The sequence below is a fragment of the Cydia pomonella genome, unplaced genomic scaffold (genome assembly GCF_033807575.1).
Source record: "Cydia pomonella isolate Wapato2018A unplaced genomic scaffold, ilCydPomo1 PGA_scaffold_178, whole genome shotgun sequence".
Classification (NCBI taxonomy): Eukaryota; Metazoa; Arthropoda; class Insecta; order Lepidoptera; family Tortricidae; genus Cydia; species Cydia pomonella.
Genome location: NW_026907820.1, coordinates 376,420 through 385,647, shown reverse-complemented (window position 1 = coordinate 385,647; position 9,228 = coordinate 376,420). Strand labels below are relative to the sequence as shown.

The following is a 9,228-nucleotide window of genomic DNA, read 5'->3' as shown; positions in this document are numbered from 1 at the left end:
ATACCTAATACCTAACAGAATGAAAATTGGAAATATAAACCGAAGAGCCTCTTTTCTAGCTTATTTCCTAGATGTGAAGATTTTTAAGAAGTCGCATATAAAAAAGTTTTTTTTTAATATATCGACCTTTCGAAACCGTTAAAAAAAATTCTATGACTTTCTTGAATAACAGTATTTAAATAAAACAGGTACCTACCTAAAAATATTATAAATGGGACATAAATGAAAATTCAATCCGTAAACAACGGGAGCATAACGGAACTCAATTTCCGATTCGTTGTTTGCAAAGCGAAAACAGGGAGACCATATTACTTCATATTGTACAGAATTTATTTCATTTTTCTGAATATTAAATATTTACAGGGTAGGTATTTAATAGTCGGTTGGTTGGTTTCTGCGAGGTAAGATGTAGAACAGTAGCAGTAAAAATATCATACCATTAATTATGGGACCTTAAATACTTAATACAAACATTAAGTACAGCTTCGGTTCATAGCACTAATCTGTCAGGACTTGAAGCCAGACCACATCTACTGTAGGTACATTTTGGTCGGTGTTACAATAATCGAGGGAAACTTGAAAAAGACTATTGAAAATGTACCCGAACTCACCTTCAGATCTGTGTAAGTGGCTTAATGCTTTTATATTCGATCGCTATTAGCATTCCCACAGCTAAAAATATGTAACTGCTTCCTCTCTTGCTGATCCTCTCTAAAGATCAGACGCCATTTTACTTTTTTCCTATATATAAATTGTATTTTTACTTGTATTAATATATATAAATTGTATTTTTAGGGTTCCGTAGCCAAATGGCAAAAAACGGAACCCTTATAGATTCGTCATGTCCGTCTGTCTGTCCGATTCTGTCACAGCCACTTTTTTCCGAAACTATAAAAGCTATACTGTTCAAACTTGGTAAGTAGATGTATTCTATGAACCGCATTATGATGTTTACACAAAAATAGAAAAAAAAACAATAAATTTTGGGGGTTCCCCATACTTAGAACTGAAACTCAAAAAATCTTTTTTCATCAAACCCATACGTGTGGGGTATCTATGGATAGGTCTTTAAAAATGATATTGAGGTTTCTAATATCATTTTTTTCTAAACTGAATAGTTTGCGCGAGAGACACTTCCAAAGTGGTAAAAAGTGTGTCCCCCCCCCCCCCCCGTAACTTCTAAAATAACAGAATGAAAAATCTAAAAAAATATATGATATACATTGCCATGCAAACTTCCACCGAAAATTGGTTCGAACGAGTTCTAGTAAGTCGTTTTTTTTTAATACGTCATAAAAATTAAAAAAAAATTTTTTTTCATCAAACCCATACGTGTGGGGTGTCTAAGGATAGGTCTTCAAAAATGATATTTAGGTTTCTAATATCATTTTTTTCTAAACTGAATAGTTTGCGCGAGAGACACTTCCAAAGTGAAAAAAAGTGTGCCCCCCCCCTGTAACTTCTAAAATAACGGAATGAAAAATCTAAAAAAAATATATGATATACATTACCATGCAAACTTCCAACGAAAATTGGTTTGAACCAGATCTAGTAAGTAGTTTTTTTAATACGTCATAAATGGTACGGAACCCTTCATGGGCGAGTCCGACTCGCACTTGGCCGCTTTTTATTTATTTAGGATCTAATATTGTCTTCGGTTACCGCAATAGTTACTCATGAAATAAAACTATGGAAACGGATTATATCGCGTATAATGAATTTATAATACATCCCGACGTTTGGAACCCTTTACAGCGTTCGTGGTCAACGGGTGGCTGAGGAAAATTCACAATATGCAAAACTACACAAATACAAAAATAATGAACCATAAAAACTATAAATATTGAGGCTAAATTAATTACAACTATTTTCAAGCAAAGATAGAGCTATGCGATAAAGCTACGCCCGCTCTAACCCTACACCTCTGATTAGAGAAGAGAAACGGCGGGATGTATTTATATTAAGTATAAGCGATATAATCCCCCTTCTTCTTGACAGTTCCCGACCCCACGGCAGACCTAAAAAGCGATGGCTCGATGTCGTGAAAGCGGATATGAGCGTAAACGGGTTCACACGAGAGGACGCCCAGGATCGCGCAAAGTTGAGGAAAGCGGACCCTGGCAAAGGCCGGGATATCGCTAGATAGATAAAGAAGATAAGCGATATAATCCGTTTCCGTGGTTTTATTTTATTAGGGATTAGGCACCCCGTCATAAATGGCATTTGTCTATTAGTAATTTGGTTGTATTTCAAAACAGTTAACTAGCCAAGTCAAATCCTGAACTTTAATTGCATCCCATGTGACCTAGAACTTGGCACCCATATACGAGTAGATGTTAATTTTTGGCCGGCGAAGTCAACAACGACGCATATTCTTAATATTGAACTTAGCTCTCATTACACATTTATGTTTTTGATGGGATTTATTATACTCGTACCTACCTTTTCATTAATACATATTAAATAATATAATTTGTTAAGATTTAAAATGTAAATATGCATAATGTTATTAATTAACAAATATTTATGACATAAATTGGAGCTTGTGAAAACTCAATGATTTAGAGTCCGCCTAAGCTAACTCTGCTCGGCACATCATTTGCAGTGGCAAAGTGTGAAAGTGCCACCACTCGTACAATCCATAGATATATGTGATTCAATAGATGTAGCGAAGGCCAGCTATCACCGTCACCACTTTGTTTTTATGTACGATTAAAAATGTGTAACCAGGTTGCTGCGGCCATGTCGGTAAAGTCATATCGATAAACTATCGACATTTCTTACTATATTAATTTCACTTGAAAGGATTAATTATACTTAAAATGAACCAAAACGCCTTTAGAATCTTTATCGTGGTTATCAGGTAACGATTTTATCGTGACGATACAGGTTCGAACGAAGGCAAAGTTCGAATTTTTAATAAAAATACATAAATAACTACTAAAATATGATTTCCACAAGTTTTGAGTTATTTTATTATATTATAAAATATTTATTATTCATTAGCATATCTATGATGTTTATTTATAGTGCAGATATCGAAGCCTCAATAAGTCACTATTCCGTTCTGCTGTGTAGCGCTTATCGATATATAACATGATTAAATTTGACCAGTCCACATCCCCAAAAACCCACACATACACATGTTTACGCACACTTAATTTTATATTTGTATTTGCAGTGTAACCACCAAAACGGCTATAGCAAATTTGTATCCCATCAAAAACATTTTCATGTAAAATGTAGCCAAGACGAGACCATAAGGCTCGCACTATCAAAAAGATATCAGATCTCTTGTAGTGCCAAGCTTCTAACTAATATTTACATAAGAATATTGTAATTCTTATGTAAATATTGCTGCTGTTGTTACAATAGGCGTTTACCCTTTACCGCCCTACTGCGGTAACTAGACGTGCGTATGTCAATAATTTAAAGGGCCATATATGTACTGTAAAACGTTGAACAATCACATGCAAAAAGGTAATTCGCAACTCGTGTCGATTTAAAACACTCCCTTTGGTTGTGCTTTAATATATCGCCACTCATTGCGAATTTCCTACTATTCGTACTTGTATCGTAATGTACTGTTCGTTGAGCTCAGTCATAGAAAACGACTTTTTCAAAGAGTTTACCTGAATTTGTTTATTTATAAAAACTTCAAAATTTTAAACCAGGATGTTCGCAATCTCGTCGTGATCTCTTTTATAAAGACATTCCACAAGTTCTCAAAGACATCTTGAAATTTAGATATATTTTTAAACAGTTTATTTATTCACGATTAATCATGTTGTCATTAAATGGAAAAAGCGAAAAAACTGTCGTAGGCACACGAGGGAATGGAAAATACAGACACTGTGTCCTATATTAATTTGGGTAGGCATGTATAGGTAAAAAACTTAAGTAAGTCACCTGTTGTATGTAGGTGTGACGTGTTCGAATAGACAATACATGTTTAAAAGACACACACAAACAAAACAAATGTCTATTCGAACACGTCACAACTACATACAACAGGTGACTTACTTAAGTTTTTTAGCTATACCTATTTTTGTAGGAACACGTACGTGTATTTGCTGTCTGAACTGCACCATTATGATCTCGAGGAGCACTGTATAAGTAGTGTAGTAGAACAAAAAAAATTTGGAAATTGTGAGTACTTAAGTCGGTTTAAATATTTAGGATATCTCGGTAAGCGCCTGTAGCTGTGTGTGAGGTTTCTTAAGGTCTTAGCACACTATTACAACTCACCAGCCACTCGACTCAACATTAAATATTGAAATTAAAGCCTTATCTTGTATGTCCTACAGTACAATGTTTAACATTTAGTAACTGTCGGGTGGTCTACGCGTCGTCCACTCGTCGTCCACTAAGCTGAACCAAAAGTGAGTTGAGTTGGTGTGGAATTGATATAGTGTGCGAAGACCTATAGGTTCGTAAAAAATTAGGTACGAAATGTCGTATGATTCCTTTCCCTTTTTGCTGCTAGGAACCTTCAGTGCACAGACTTTAGTCCATCCATATACCCGTACATGCGGTTAAATTATGGGTAAGTACTTTAAGTAGGATAAGTCTATTTTGTTAGGTAGGTATTTAGCAAATTTTGTTTTTAATAAAATCTATGATGGAAAACTGAATCAAATAAAATGTTTTAGGTAGGTAATAATCTAAAAGATAATTTTGGAAAGTAAATATTTACCTGTTTACAATACGTCGAAAAATTAATAATCCCTATAAGATATTACCTACGCTTTATTTTTTATCGTAAGTCGTAATTGGAGCGCAAGGCAAACAAAACAAAACCTCTCAAGTGAAGTGATTCCGCTCACATTCGAGAGCTCCTTCACGTCCATTTCTCATCCCAGATCGGTACCCCCGACCCTAATACGCGCAAACATATTCCGTAAATCGGTCTCACGAGTGGGACAAAATAAATGCCCTCTACGAGTAGCATGGCTGATACAGATACAGGCCGTCAGATATCTACGCAACCAAATTACCGAAAATATGTTCCTTTCTTCTCAGCATATACGCATTCACTGCTGGACATTATGCCTCTTTCATGGATTTCAATTTGTTCTGAATGCGGCAGTTCTATGATGGTCTGGCGTTGTTTTAATACTTTTAATGTCGTTCGACCATCTGGTTTTCCGAAGTTTTCAAAACAGTTCCCCGCTGACCTCATTGGCTGTTATCCCTGCGACAGAAATGGCCGGCCCATTCCTACTTCAATTGAGCAATTTTATCAATAGAAACTATGTATGTACCTATACACGACCATAACGTTACTTTGAAGATCTTGCATCAGATCAAAATCGTAGACTTTGACTAGTATGAAAAAAAAACCAGTTTTTTATTAGAAACGCGACAATACAGCGATGTAGTCAAGTGTTACCGAAACATTAGAAACTATTGAAATCGGAAATTGATGTGTTATTAGTTACCTATTTCCTTTTGTAAAATAAATTCCAAGACACAGACTGCTAGTTTGGAACGTATGGTGCTCCATACCTTCCTCTTGCCTCTTGCCTCTTTTATATTCGATATTCTGTCTTTCCAATACATATGCATTACTTATTAAACCAACCTCAAAATAATGAAGTAAATTGACTAAATGTTCCCAACATTTTGGCTAGAAAAAACAGCCTGCACGTAATGATTTATTTTATTTTCATTAATTAAAGGGTTACGAAAATTATATATCTAATGCGGCGATGAAGGGATGACCACACACGCGCCTACACGTTACACGTAACTATACTTGTCATAGAACTCGAAATAGGCGGCCAAGGTTTATGGTGCTATCTGCCACATATTAGGCATTTGTTTATAATAGTTTACTCTGAACGTAAAGCATTAAGACGAAATAGACGACAGTGAATGAGTTCCTACTCGAGAAAGTTCAACAAAGTGATTTTTTATTTGTACCAGTGATTACAGGTGTCTTAGTTTTTCTACATCATTGCATATAACAACTACCTATTACATTGGGTAAGAGCAGTACAAAAGCATGTTTTCAATGAGATCATGAAAATATGGTATTAGAGATAGATAGAATACTCTTTATTGGCACACCTCAGTAAAAAGATACAAGAAAAATAAACAATTGATTAAATGTAGAGGCAAACAACAGGCGGTCTTATCGCTAAAAAGCGATCTCTTCCAGAGAACCTTTGGGTAGCGGAAATAGAGAAGTTAATCGAAAAAGCAGGTGTTGCTAAACCGTTATGAAGCCTACATTCACACACACAATTACAGTGAATAAACATACACATATAAGAAATACAAATAGACATTCATAAACATACATATAAATATATATAAAATTAACCGAAACATAGCTAAATATGACAGCAGCATGTCAGCCACAGAGTAAAATTAACGATGTACTATATAAACACGGTATTATACGAAATAAAATCCCAAGAATAAATTATCTTTGTCCGTTACTTGGAACTGTAGTACGGTAGCATCGAGCTAGACATAAACAGTTTGCGATTACAATGAAGAACAGTATTACCTACTTAATATTTCTGGAATATTATTATACAATAAATCAAGTTATTTAAAGTGAATAAGTAGGTAAGTAGTAGGTACTACGTAGTCCTGCATTCATTACTAAAATAAAATAAATATATAAGAAAAAATCGTTTAGTATTTAAGTGCTGGACTGTACTAATATACATATGACTTATATGTTCCCCGTCCCCTTGATTGGTAGTCGAGTTTTTATTATTTTCAGAGCCAGAGATAGTTTGCCTGACTGATTGATACTAACCTATTCACGAAAACTTTCATACCACTGAAAAATAAATGTTTTAAATGTTTGTAATAGGTCGAATACAGTTCGAAATAGTGATAATATTTGTTTCTACTTAATAGTGAAAATATTTAGAATAGGTAACGAATTCAGTAGTATAAATGAATCCTATTATTTTGTCTCATAACGCGAATTGAAATGTAGAGAATAATTGAACAACGATTGATGCATATTTTAGCAGTTGGATATTGAAATGTAGGGACCATCGGGTCTCGGGCTATATTAATAACGAACGGACGGACGTTACTGTTAATATAAACGGATTGTTCTCATGTATTTGCGTATATTTGAAATTGGTGTTTCGTCAGCAATTAGATCAGTCGTGACTTTAATAACTCGTTACTTTTTGAACAAACTTTATCATTACAAATAAGCGTGAAATTCAAAGTTAATATGGGGCATAGATCCTTTACGCCGACATTTTTCAAATTTACCACCTATTTCTCTTCTAAATACGTGCCTGTATATGGGCCGAACACACTGCACAAAAAACTGTATTACTAATTAATAAGCCTGTTATGTAATAGTGTCCCACTGCTGAGCAAAGGCCTCTCCCTTTAATCTCCACCACTCCCGTTGTTGTCCTCTTTTCCGGCCAGGGTGTCTAGCCAACGTGCCAACCGTTTACGCTCCATAGCGTAGCGTAGTCATCTCTATCACTCTTTCATATTAGTGCGACAGAGAAAAACTATTGGCACCTTGACTACGCATTGCTGATGAAGGTGTCAGTCGTCCTGCCAGCTTAGAATCTTTTAGGAAACCTGTACAATATTGCTCTATAAGTATCTCACCAATGAAGTGTTTTTTGTCACGGTTTAATGCTTTGGATAGATATGTATAGTACTTTTTTAATCAAAAAGTAGGCATTTTCTAGGTCACATTGAGATTTTACCGAAAAAAATATTGGTATTCCGGCGGCAACTACAGGAATATATCACCACCCCCAGACTCCGCGATATGAATCATTTACGAGAACTCACACTCACCATATATACATCCACTCGTTTACTCGTACCTATTTGTTACCAAGACAGACTACGTACTATAAAAACGTGCGACTAGCATACATAGACGCCCTTATCTTGAAAAATACAACGATGTTAACCACACCTATTAGATGCATCCGTTGCCTACCCTAAGTTTTTATTAACTCTCTTACTAATAGAATATATAATGAGATATTTTAGGAAATTGACAATATTCAGTCAGGTTACAATTTACTGTAAAAAAAGAAACTTACGCGTTATCCTTTAGGTAACCCAGAAAGCAGACAAAATAAAAAGTTATAAATCTTAGTAATGATGATGCGTGGAATGATGATAATGATTGATAAAAAGTATCCTTGTACTTTGCCAAGCCTCAAATTATCTCCATACCAAATAGTATCAAATCGGTTGAGCGGTTTAAGCGTGAAGAGGTAACACACAAAAAGACAGCGTTACTATCGCATGTATAATTTAAAAATAAGGATGCTTCATCTAGTAGGTAAATGATCTGTAACCATCGTTTCGATTCAATGCGTAGGGAATACGTATATTAACCATTCGCTTGGGAATATTTAATTCACGCAAAACTACTTACACGATTAGCATACAACCCAATAGAGTTAAAGTTATTGTCATCTTCATGCCATATATTTCTGAAGTACTAAATATTGTGACTTATAGGTAGATGGCTCTTGAAACCGAATTACACAATTGACTGATAACTTCTGCAGGAAATTTATTGAAATGTTTCTTTGCTACAATTTCTATCCCTCCCATTTGAACAACGTATTTGACGTTGGGTAGATACCTAATCAGATATTTGTGGGAAAAGCGCAAATATTTTTTTAATTTAATAAAAATCTATCGCATTTCTATGTTGTTTATTTCCAATTCATTTAGGAAAAGGCCAAGAGTGGATGCATTAAACAAGAATGCTCAGTGACCAGTTAATATGTAGAGCCTGCACTAGATACAGTTGAGTGCATCTTCTCGCCGTGCATACATATAGGTATTCTGAACCCAACTGACATTTTATTTTACAGTGTGTTCAACACTTGCACCGAGGGTTTTGTACAAACGTCGAATGCAGGTATGTTGTTTTTTTGAGGATATAAAAAGAATGAACCGATTTCATAAATTGTTCTTTTATTTAAATAAAAAGCGGCCGAGTGCGAGTCGGACTCGCCCATGAAGGGTTCTGTACCATTTATGACGTATTGAAAAAAAAACTAAGGGAAGTTTCCATGGTAATGTATATCATATATTTTTTTTAGGATCATCATTCTGTTATTTTAGGAGTTACAGGGGGGGGGGGCACACATTTTACCACTTTGGAACTTCCTCTCGCGCAAACTATTCAGTTTAGAAAAAACTGATATTAGAAACCTCAATATCATTTCGACATTGGCAGACCTATCCATAGAT

General features: G+C 35.0%; 1 long non-coding RNA gene across 1 annotated transcript in view; it reads right to left on the bottom strand.

The window, feature by feature from the left end:
• Positions 1–9,228, bottom strand: part of LOC133533554 (uncharacterized) — a 146,654-nt gene that overhangs the window by 23,199 nt on the left and 114,227 nt on the right. The window lies entirely within an intron of this gene.